This window comes from Mustela lutreola, chromosome 13, assembly GCF_030435805.1.
Source record: "Mustela lutreola isolate mMusLut2 chromosome 13, mMusLut2.pri, whole genome shotgun sequence".
Classification (NCBI taxonomy): domain Eukaryota; kingdom Metazoa; phylum Chordata; class Mammalia; order Carnivora; family Mustelidae; genus Mustela; species Mustela lutreola.
The window spans coordinates 91550269-91562910 of record NC_081302.1 but is presented as its reverse complement, the minus strand read 5'-3'; positions in this window follow the sequence as shown (position 1 = coordinate 91562910).

Below are 12642 nucleotides of genomic sequence, written 5' to 3'. Positions count from 1 at the left end.
CCTAATGTGTTTTTGTGTCTATGAAGACCTTGGAATGAAGCGGTGGCACTGGGGCCCTGTAGGGTTCTCCTAAAGAGAAGCTTCAACCAAGCTCCAATGTGCAAGTTTCCCATGTGTAGAGGAGATTAGTTCTGATGGGTGAGTCAAGAAACAGCCATATTCGGGTATTGAAATCCAGGCCTCTGAGGAGAGATGCCTGGAAACCAAAGCAATGGATCCGTTTAGTGCCTAGGGGTCTGTTCGTTCCTTTTTCCTTCTGGGGACATCAGTCTACGTGTCTGAGTGCAGGTAGGTGCTCAGATAGGCTCAGATTGCCCCTGTTTGTCCTGGGAAGCCACCACTATTGAGATGGCCTCAGGGACTTTGGAGGATGATCCTATTAGTAGGGTTGTGGCCATTGCAATGGGCACACAGAATTCCCTTGGAGAGGGCAAGTACAGTCCTCAGGTTTGGCTCCAGGGGCCTGAGCCTGTAGGGTGTGTAGGCCAGGGCTGTTTAGACCGTTGCCTGAAAACACAAACTTGGCTTCTGTTTCGGGTCATAGGTATGGCAGGTCTGATCTACAGACCATGAGGAGAACTCTTCGGGATATGAAAAAAGGGCGAGTGTGAGGCTCTTGCTCAAGTTTTTGTCTCTGGATATCGTGTCACCCATGTTCATGAAATTTCCGGGTAACTTCATGGGAAATGGACGAGTCTTACCCTCTGGAGGTGTGGCCCCGTCCGAAGAGTTTGGGGTCATTCTGTGGGATGGAATAAGTCAATTTTGTTGTTGTTGTTGTTTTGTTTTGTTTTGTTTTGTTTTTTAACCTCAGGTGTCCCACCAAATGAGGGATTCCAGAGTAGAGCCCTGGAGAGTGGCGACTGGACAACCAGAAATCTGGTTAAATATTGGGGCCTAGGTACATGTCAAGCCCATTATGACATCTAATGGTACAGTCACTAAGAGGACATACTAGAGGGCAGGACTCACGCTGAGGGTCACAATGCATGTTTATGCCCTCATCACACTCAAGAATGGGCGGGTCCTCAGGGTGAATGCTGGTTTCTCCTACACTGAACGTTGGACAACGTGCCAACCAAAAGGTTTCTTGCCATGGGTAAGGAGGAATTCTGATTTCTGGGCAGGGATTGGAGATAAGGTCTAGGTTCTGAGGCCTGAAAACTGAGGTAGGGAAGAGATGATGACCTAAGGCCATGGCAGGTCTGATGTGCTCAGTGTGCGGTCAGCTTTCTGGGTGTTGGTCAGGAGGTCCGGGCTCAGGTTGTGTCAGAAAGTGCATTAGTGCCCAGGTTAGACTATATAATTTGGGTACATCGAGTGCCGTGTAGGTTGCAGCTCATTAGGCAATATATATATATATTTTTTTTCTAGAGGGCAGGCAGAGTGCTGCATTGTGGGTCCGGAATTGCCAAACTTGAGTGCTTCGGACTAGGATTGTGAGGACGGAAGTCTGAGAAAACAAGCTAGACTTGGGTTTCAGGGCGAGGGCACGGCAGGTACCCCCTACACATCGGAACCAAGATCTCATGCATCTGAATTCAGAGCGAGGATCAGACGTTGGATCAGGTTGGAGTTTCTGTGCATGACGGTCCCTTCATGAAGGGAGCGGAATCTCGAGGCCATGGAGGTTTTCCCACGTTGGGAGTTGTGGGATGCCCCCTTCAAGGATTCCTTCTGCGGGACAATTGAGACCTGTTGGACAGGTCCAGGACATCCCATATGGAATGACTCCAGGGCACCGTTCGAGGATGGATGCCTGGGACGAGCGCCTCGCATTGCAATTGTCTCCTAGCAACAAGGCAGTTTAGATCTGATGGCTCTGCGGGAGCAACCTGGGTGGCTGAGTTGAAATGGACTTTCCTGAGGATGGGTCCTAAAGTGTGTTTGTATCCATGAGGGCCTTGGAATGAGGCGGTGGCACCCGGACCCTGAAGTATTCTCCTAAGCTTTTGACATAGCTCCCATACACAAGTTTCCTTGTGGAGACGAGATTTGTTCTGATGGGTGCCTCAGGAAAACCCCTATGCTAATATTGGAATCCAGGCTTTTGAGGAGACATGCCTGTAAACCAAAGCAATGGATCCGATTATGGCCTAGGGTCCTGTCTGGTTCAATCTTCTTCTCTGGGGACATCCATCTATGGAATGAGTGGAGATAGTTGCTCAGCTGGTGTCAGACCGCCCTTGTTTGTGCCGGGTGACCTACACTATTGGGATGGCCTCAGGGACTTTGGAGGGTTCTCCTAATTTGTACGGATTGGGACAATGGAATGGGCAGAATTCCCATGGATTGGGTAGGCGCAGTCCTAATGTGTGACTCTAGGGGCCCAGTCTGGAGTGTGTGTTGCCCAGGACATTGAGGACAGAAGTCTAAAAACACAAACTCAGCTAAGGTTTGCGGATGTAGGTATGGCGGACCCGATCGACAAACCATGAGAAGAACTCTTCAGGATATGAAGAAACAGCGAGTCTGAGGCGCTTGCTCATTCTTTTGTCTCTGGATTTTGTATCAGCGTTGGCCGTGGAATGTCGGGGAGGCCTCAGGGGCCATGGACGAATCTTCCTCTCTGTGGATTTGGCCCGATCCCAATTGTTTTTCGTCAATCTGTGGGATGGGAGGACTCCTTTCAGGTTTGTTACCTCAGTGTCCCTCCAAAAGAGGAATTCCAAATCAGAGCCCTAGGGAAGAGTGAAGGGACAAAGCGAACTATGGTTAAAAATCGGGGCCAGGGGCATGGCAGGCCCCATATGCGGGCTAAGGGTCCAGCCACTGAGAGGCCTTACTTGAGGACTGGGCTCAGGCTGAGGGTCACAATGTGTGTTTGTGACCAATTTTGCCCACGAGCATGGGCGGGGAATCATGGGCCACACTGGTTTCAACTACACTGAATGTTGGACAACATGGCAACCGCAAGGTTTCTTTCCATGGGGATGGAGTTCTGATTTCTGCATCATTTTCAACCGTGGGCAGTGTTTTGAGATAAGTTATAGTTTCTGAAGCCTGAAAATCGAGGTTGAGAAGAGATGACGACCTAAGGCCATGGCGGATCCGATGTGCTCAGAGTGCGGCCAGCTGTCTGGGTGTGGCCTGGAGGTCCAGGCACAGGTTGTGTCTGAAAGGGCATCAGTGCCCAGGTCAGCCTATGTATTTGGGGTACAGCCAAGTGGCATGCAGATTGATCCTCATTTGGGGTTTCTGGTTAGCCCCAGGGGGCAATGTTTTTCTTCTGGAGTGCAGGCAGAGTGTTGCATTGTAGTTCTGGATTGCCAATCTGGAGGGCTTGTGGGCCCGTAGTCTGAGGACGGAAGTCTGAGAACACAATCTAGGCTTAGGTTTCTGGGTGAGGACATGGCAGGCACAATCTACAGACCTGACTCGAAATCTCGTGGATCTGAAGTCAGGGCGAGAATCAGACGATCTCTCAGTTTGGAGGTTCTGTCACTGATGGACCCTTCATGAAGGGGGGGTGGATCACGAGGCCTTGGGGGTTTCCCAAGATGGGAGTTGTGAGAAGCTCCAAACTGCAAAGATTCTTCTGCAGGACAATTGAGACCTGTTGGTTGGCTCAGGCCAACGATTCCGAGCAGGGTACCAAGGAGGGATGGATGGGTAGCCCACCTCGCATTCCAATTGTCTCCTAGCAACAAGACATGTTAGATCTGCTGGATCTGGGGGAGCAACCGAGGAGGCTGAGTTCAAATGGACTCTCCTATGGATGGGTCCTAATGTGTTTTTGTGTCTATGAAGGCCTTGGAATGAAGCGGTGGCACTGGGGCCCTTAAGGGTTCTCCTAAAGAGAAGCTTCGACCAAGCTCCAATGTGCAAGTTTCCCATGTGTAGAGGAGATTAGTTCTGATGGGTGAGTCAAGAAACAGCCATATTCGGGTATTGAAATCCAGGCCTCTGAGGAGAGATGCCTGGAAACCAAAGCAGTGGATCCGATTAGTGCCTAGGGATCTGTTCGTTCCTTTTTCCCTCTGGGGACATCAGTCTACGGGTCTGAGTGCAGGTAGGTGCTCAGATGGGCTCAGATTGCCCCTGTTTGTCCTGGGAAGCCACCACTATTGAGACGGCCTCAGGGACTTTGGAGGTTGATCCTATTATTAGGGTTGTGGCCATTGCAATGGGCACACAGAAATCCCTTGGAGAGGGCAAGTACAGTCCTCAGGTTTGGCTCCAGTGGCCTGAGCCTGTAGGGTGTGTAGGCCAGGGCTGTTTAGACCGTGTCTGAAAACACAAACTCGGCTTCTGTTTCGTGTCATAGGTATGGCAGGACTGATCTACAGACCATGAGGAGTACTCTTCAGGATATGAAAAAAGGGCGAGTGTGAGGCTCTTGCTCAAGTTTTTGTCTCTGGATATCGTGTCACCCATGTTCATGAAATTTCCGGGTGACTTCATGGGAAATGGACGAGTCTTACCCTCTGGAGGTGTGTCCCCGTCCGAAGAGTTTGGGGTCATTCTGTGGGATGGAATAAGTCCATTTTTTTGTTGTTGTTGTTTTGTTTTGTTTTGTTTTGTTTTGTTTTGTTTTTTAACCTCAGGTGTCCCACCAAATGAGGGATTCCAGAGTAGAGCCCTGGAGAGGGGCGACTGGACAACCAGAAATCTGGTTAAATATTGGGGCCTAGGTACATGTCAAGCCCATTATGACTTCTAATGGTCCAGTCACTAAGAGGACATACTAGAGGGCAGGACTCACGCTGAGGGTCACAATGCATGTTTATGCCCTCATCACACTCAAGAATGGGCGGGTCCTCAGGGTGAATGCTGGTTTCTCCTACACTGAACGTTGGACAACGTGCCAACCAAAAGGTTTCTTGCCATGGGTAAGGAGGAATTCTGATTTCTGGGCAGGGATTGGAGATAAGGTCTAGGTTCTGAAGCCTGAAAACTGAGGTAGGGAAGAGATGATGACCTAAGGCCATGGCAGTTCTGATGTGCTCAGTGATCGGTCAGCTGTCTGGGTGTTGGTCAGCAGGTCCGGGCTCAGGTTGTGTCAGAAAGTGCATGAGTGCCCAGGTTAGACTATATAATTTGGGTACATTCGAGTGCCATGTAGGTTGCAGCTCATTAGGCAATATTTTTTTTTTTTTTTTTTTCTAGAGGGCAGGCAGAGTGCTGCATTTTGGGTCCGGAATGCCAAACTTGAGTACTTCGGATCAGGAGTGTGAGGACGGAAGTCTGAGAACACAATCTAGACTTGGGTTTCAGGGCGAGGGCACGGCAGGTACCCCCTATACATTGGAACCAAGATCTCATGCATCTGAATTCAGAGCGAGGATCAGACGTTGGCTCAGGTTGGAGTTTCTGTGCATGACGGTCCCTTCATGAAGGGAGCGGAATCTCGAGGCCATGGAGGTTTTCCCACGTTGCCCCCTTCAAGGATTCCTTCTGCGGGACAATTGAGACCTGTTGGACAGGTCCAGGACATCCCATATGGAATGACTCCAGGGAACCGTTCGAGGATGGATGCCTGGGACGAGCGCCTCGCATTGCAATTGTCTCCTAGCAACAAGGCAGTTTAGATCTGATGGCTCTGCGGGAGCAACCTGGGTGGCTGAGTTGAAATGGACTTTCCTGAGGATGGGTCCTAAAGTGTGTTTGTATCCATGAGGGCCTTGGAATGAGGCGGTGGCACCGGGACCCTGAAGTATTCTCCTAAGCTTTTGACATAGCTCCCATACACAAGTTTCCTTGTGGAGACGAGATTTGTTCTGATGGGTGCCTCAGGAAAACCACTATGCTAATATTGGAATCCAGGCTTTTGAGGAGACATGCCTGTAAACCAAAGCAATGGATCCGATTATGGCCTAGGGTCCTGTCTGGTTCAATCTTCTTCTCTGGGGACATCCATCTATGGAATGAGTGGAGATAGTTGCTCAGCTGGTGTCAGACCGCCCTTGTTTGTGCCGGGTGACCTACACTATTGGGATGGCCTCAGGGACTTTGGAGGGTTCTCCTAATTTGTACGGTTTGGGACAATGGAATGGGCAGAATTCCCATGGATTGGGTAGGCGCAGTCCTAATGTGTGACTCCAGGGGCCCAGTCTGGAGTGTGTGTTGCCCAGGACATTGAGGACAGAAGTCTAAGAACACAAACTCAGCTAAGGTTTGCGGATGTAGGTATGGCGGACCCGATCGACAAACCATGAGAAGAACTCTTCAGGATATGAAGAAACCGCGAGTCTGAGGCGCTTGCTCATTCTTTTGTCTCTGGATTTTGTATCAGCGTTGGCCGAGGAATGTCGGGGAGGCCTCAGGGGCCATGGACGAATCATCCTCTCTGTGGATTTGGCCCGATCCCAATTGTTTTTCGTCAATCTGTGGGATGGGAGGACTCCTTTCAGGTTTGTTACCTCAGGTGTCCCACCAAAAGAGGAATTCCAAATCAGAGCCCTAGGGAAGAGTGAAGGGACAAAGCGAACTATGGTTAAAAATCGGGGCCAGGGGCATGGCAGGCCCCATATGCGGGCTCAGGGTCCAGCCACTGAGAGGCCTTACTTGAGGACTGGGCTCAGGCTGAGGGTCACAATGTGTGTTTGTGACCAATGTTGCCCGCGAGCATGGGCGGGGAATCATGGGCCACACTGGTTTCAACTACACTGAATGTTGGACAACATGGCAACCGCAAGGTTTCTTGCCATGGGGATGGAGTTCTGAATTCTGCATCATTTTCAACCGTGGGCAGTGTTTTGAGATAAGTTATAGTTTCTGAAGCCTGAAAATCGAGGTTGAGAAGAGATGACGACCTAAGGCCATGGCGGATCCGATGTGCTCAGTGTGCGGCCAGCTGTCTGGGTGTGGCCTGGAGGTCCAGGCTCAGGTTGTGTCTGAAAGGGCATCAGTGCCCAGGTCAGCCTATGTATTTGGGGTACAGCCAAGTGGCGTGCAGGTTGATCCTCATTTGGGGTTTCTGGTTAGCCCCAGGGGGCAATGTTTTTCTTCTGGAGTGCAGGCAGAGTGTTGCATTGTAGTTCTGGATTGCCAATCTGGAGGGCTTGTGGGCCCGTAGTCTGAGGACGGAAGTCTGAGAACACAATCTAGGCTTAGGTTTCTGGGTGAGGACATGGCAGGCACAATCTACAGACCTGACTCGAGATCTCGTGGATCTGAAATCAGGGCGGGGATCAGACGATCTCTCAGGTTGGAGGTTCTGTCCCTGATGGACCCTTCATGAAGGGGGGGTGGATCACGAGGCCATGGGGGTTTCCCAAGATGGGAGTTGTGAGAAGCTCCAAACTGCAAAGATTCTTCTGCAGGACAATTGAGACCTGTTGGTTGGCTCAGGCCAACGATTCCGAGCAGGGTACTAAGGATGGATGGATGGCAGCCCACCTCGCATTCCAATTGTCTCCTAGCAACAAGACATGTTAGATCTGCTGGATCTGGGGGAGCAACCGAGGAGGCTGAGTTCAAATGGACTCTCCTATGGATGGGTCCTAATGTGTTTTTGTGTCTATGAAGGCCTTGGAATGAAGCGGTGGCACTGGGGCCCTGAAGGGTTCTCCTAAGGAGAAGCTCGACCAAGCTCCAATGTGCAAGTTTCCCATGTGTAGAGGAGATTAGTTCTGATGGGTGAGTCAAGAAACAGCCATATTCGGGTATTGAAATCCAGGCCTCTGAGGAGAGATGCCTGGAAACCAAAGCAATGGATCCGATTATTGCCTAGGGGTCTGTTCGTTCCTTTTTCCCTCTGGGGACATCAGTCTACGGGTCTGAGTGCAGGTAGGTGCTCAGGTGGGCTCAGATTGCCCCTGTTTGTCCTGAGAAGCCACCACTATTGAGATGGCCTCAGGGACTTTGGAGGTCGATCCTATTAGTAGGGTTGTGGCCATTGCAATGGGCACACAGAAATCCCTTGGAGAGGGCAAGTACAGTCCTCAGGTTTGGCTCCAGGGGCCTGCGCCTGTAGAGTGTGTAGGCCAGGGCTGTTTAGACCGTTGTCTGAAAACACAAACTCGGCTTCTGTTTAGGGTCATAGGTATGGCAGGACTGATCTACAGACCATGAGGAGAACTCTTCGGGATATGAAAAAAGGGCGAGTGTGAGGCTCTTGCTCACGTTTTTGTCTCTGGATATCGTGTCACCGCTGTTCATGAAATTTCCGGATGACTTCATGGGAAATGGACGAGTCTTACCCTCTGGAGGTGTGGCTGCGTCCGAAGAGTTTGGAGTCATTCTGTGGGATGGAATAAGTCCATTTTTTTTGTTGTTGTTGTTTTGTTTTGTTTTGTTTTTTCAACTCAGGTGTCCCACCAAATGAGGGATTCCAGAGTAGAGCCCTGGAGAGGGGCGACTGGACAACCAGAAATCTGGTTAAATATTGGGGCCTAGGTACATGTCAAGCCCATTATGACTTCTAATGGTCCAGTCACTAAGAGGACATACTAGAGGGCAGGACTCACGCTGAGGGTCACAATGCATGTTTATGCCCTCATCACACTCAAGAATGGGCGGGTCCTCAGGGTGAATGCTGGTTTCTCCTACACTGAACGTTGGACATCGTGCCAACCAAAAGGTTTCTTGCCATGGGTAAGGAGGAATTCTGATTTCTGGGCAGGGATTGGAGATAAGGTCTAGGTTCTGAAGCCTGAAAACTGAGGTGGGGAAGAGACGATGACCTAAGGCCAGGGCAGGTCTGATGTGCTCAGTGTGCGGTCAGCTGCTTGGGTGTTGGTCAGGAGGTCCGGGCTCAGGTTGTGTCAGAAAGTGCATTAGTGCCCAGGTTAGACTATATAAGTTGGGTACATTCGAGTGCCGTGTAGTTGCAGCTCATTAGGCAATATATTTTTTTTTTTTTCTAGAGGGCAGGCAGAGTGCTGCGTTGTGGGTCCGGAATTGTCAAACTTGAGTGCTTCGGACCAGGAGTGTGAGGACGGAAGTCTGAGAACACAAGCTAGACTTGGGTTTCAGGGCGAGGGCACTGCAGGTACCCCCTACACATCGTAACCAAGATCTCATGCATCTGAAGTCAGAGCGAGTGTCAGACGTTGGCTCAGGTTGGAGTTTCTGTGCATGACGGTCCCTTCATGAAGGGAGCGGAATCTCGAGGCCATGGAGGTTTTCCCACGTTGGGAGTTGTGGGATGCCCCCTTCAAGGATTCCTTCTGCGGGAAAATTGAGACCTGTTGGACAGGTCCAGGACATCCCATATAGAATAACTCCAGGGCACCGTTCGAGGATGGATGCCTGGGACGAGTGCCTCGCATTGCAATTGTCTCCTAGCAACAAGGCAGTTTAGATCTGATGGCTCTGCGGGAGCAACCTGGGTGGCTGAGTTGAAATGGACTTTCCTGAGGATGGGTCCTAAAGTGTGTTTGTATCCATGAGGGCCTTGGAATGAGGCGGTGACACCGGGACACTGAAGTATTCTCCTAAGCTTTTGACATAGCTCCCATACACAAGTTTCCTTGTGGAGACGGGATTTGTTCTGATGGGTGCCTCAGGAAAACCCCTATGCTAATATTGGAATCCAGGCTTTTGAGGAGACATGCCTGTAAACCAAAGCAATGGATCCGATTATGGCCTAGAGTCCTGTCTGGTTCAGTCTTCTTCTCTGGGGACATCCATCTATGGAATGAGTGGAGATAGTTGCTCAGCTGGTGTCAGACCGCCCTTGTTTGTGCCGGGTGACCTAAACTATTGGGATGGCCTCAGGGACTTTGAAGGGTTCCCCTAATTTGTACGGTTTGGGACAATGGAATGGGCAGAATTCCCATGGATTGGGTAGGCGCAGTCCTAATGTGTGACTCCAGGGGCCCAGTCTGGAGTGTGTGTTGCCCAGGACATTGAGGACGGAAGTCTAAAAACACAAACTCAGCTAAGGTTTGCGGATGTAGGTATGGCGGAACCGATCGACAAACCATGAGAAGAACTCTTCAGGATATGAAGAAACAGCGAGTCTGAGGCGCTTGCTCATTCTTTTGTCTCTGGATTTTGTATCAGCGTTGGCCGTGGAATGTCGGGGAGGCCTCAGGGGCCATGGACGAATCTTCCTCTCTGTGGATTTGGCCCGATCCCAATTGTTTTTCGCCAATCTGTGGGATGGGAGGACTCCTTTCAGGTTTGTTACCTCAGGTGTCCCACCAAAAGAGGAATTCCAAATCAGAGCCCTAGGGAAGAGTGAAGGGACAAAGCGAACTATGGTTAAAAATCGGGGCCAGGGGCATGGCAGGCCCCATATGCGGGCTCAGGGTCCAGCCACTGAGAGGCTTTACTTGAGTACTGGGCTCAGGCTGAGGGTCACAATGTGTTTTTGTGACCAATGTTGCCCGCGAGCATGGGCGGGGAATCATGGGCCACACTGTTTTCAACTACACTGAATGTTGGACAACATGGCAACCGCAAGGTTTCTTTCCATGGGGATGGAGTTCTGATTTCTGCATCATTTTCAACCGTGGGCAGTGTTTTGAGATAAGTTATACTATCTGAAGCCTGAAAATCGAGGTTGAGAAGAGATGACGACCTAAGGCCATGGCGGATCCGATGTGCTCATAGTGCGGCCAGCTGTCTGGGTGTGGCCTGGAGGTCCAGGCTTAGGTTGTGTCTGAAAGGGCATCAATGCCCAGTTCAGCCTATTTATTTGGGGTACAGCCAAGTGGCATGCAGGTTGATCCTCATTTGGGGTTTCTGGTTAACCCCAGGGGGCAATGTTTTTTTCTGGAGTGCAGGCAGAGTGTTGCATTGTAGTTCTGGATTGCCAATCTGGAGGCCTTGTGGGCCCGTAGTCTAAGGACAGAAGTCTGAGAACACAATCTAGGCTTAGGTTTCTGGGTGAGGACATGGCAGGAACAATCTACAGACCTGACTCGAAATCTCGTGGATCTGAAGTCACGGCGAGAATCAGACGATCTCTCAGTTTGGAGGTTCTGTCCCTGATGGACCCTTCATGAAGGGGGGGTGGATCACGAGGCCTTGGGGGTTTCCCAAGATGGGATTTGTGAGAAGCTCCAAACTGCAAAGATTCTTCTGCAGGACAATTGAGACCTGTTGGTTGGCTCAGGCCAACGTTTCCGAGCAGGTTTCTAAGGATGGATGGATGGGTAGGCCACCTCGCATTCCAATTGTCTCCTAGCAACAAGACATGTTAGATCTGCTGGATCTGGGGGAGCATCCGAGGAGGCTTAGTTCAAATGGACTCTCCTATGGATGGGTCCTAATGTGTTTTTGTGTCTATGAAGGCCTTGGAATGAAGCGGTGGCACTGGGGCCCTGAAGGGTTCTCCTAAAGAGAAGCTTCGACCAAGCTCCAATGTGCAAGTTTCCCACGTGTAGAGGAGATTAGTTCTGATGGGTGAGTCAAGAAACAGCCATATTCGGGTATTGAAATCCAGGCCTCTGAGGAGAGATTCCTGGAAACCAAAGCAATGGATCCGATTAGTGCCTAGGGGTCTGTTCGTTCCTTTTTCCCTCTGGGGACATCAGTCTACGGGTCTGAGTGCAAGTAGGTGCTCAGATGGGCTCAGATTGCCCCTGTTTGTCCTGGGAAGCCACCACTATTGAGATGGCCTCAGGGACTTTGGAGGTTGATCCTATTATTAGGGTTGTGGCCATTGCAATGGGCACACAGAAATCCCTTGGAGAGGGCAAGTACAGTCCTCAGGTTTGGCTCCAGTGGCCTGAGCCTGTAGGGTGTGTAGGCCAGGGCTGTTTAGACCGTGTCTGAAAACACAAACTCGGCTTCTGTTTCGTGTCATAGGTATGGCAGGACTGATCTACAGACCATGAGGAGTACTCTTCAGGATATGAAAAAAGGGCGAGTGTGAGGCTCTTGCTCAAGTTTTTGTCTCTGGATATCGTGTCACCCATGTTCATGAAATTTCCGGGTGACTTCATGGGAAATGGACGAGTCTTACCCTCTGGAGGTGTGTCCCCGTCCGAAGAGTTTGGGGTCATTCTGTGGGATGGAATAAGTCCATTTTTTTGTTGTTGTTGTTTTGTTTTGTTTTGTTTTGTTTTGTTTTTTAACCTCAGGTGTCCCAACAAATGAGGGATTCCAGAGTAGAGCCCTGGAGAGGGGCGACTGGACAACCAGAAATCTGGTTAAATATTGGGGCCTAGGTACATGTCAAGCCCATTATGACTTCTAATGGTCCAGTCACTAAGAGGACATACTAGAGGGCAGGACTCACGCTGAGGGTCACAATGCATGTTTATGCCCTCATCACACTCAAGAATGGGCGGGTCCTCAGGGTGAATGCTGGTTTCTCCTACACTGAACGTTGGACAACGTGCCAACCAAAAGGTTTCTTGCCATGGGTAAGGAGGAATTCTGATTTCTGGGCAGGGATTGGAGATAAGGTCTAGGTTCTGAAGCCTGAAAACTGAGGTAGGGAAGAGATGATGACCTAAGGCCATGGCAGGTCTGATGTGCTCAGTGTGCGGTCAGCTGTCTGGGTGTTGGTCAGGAGGTCCGGGCTCAGGTTGTGTCAGAAAGTGCATTAGTGCCCAGGTTAGACTATATAATTTGGGTACATTCGAGTGCCGTGTAGGTTGCAGCTCATTAGGCAATATATTTTTTTTTTTTCTAGAGGGCAGGCAGAGTGCTGCACTGTGGGTCCGGAATTGCCAAACTTGAGTGCTTCGGAACAGAAGTGTGAGGACGGAAGTCTGAGAACACAAGCTAGACTTGGGTTTC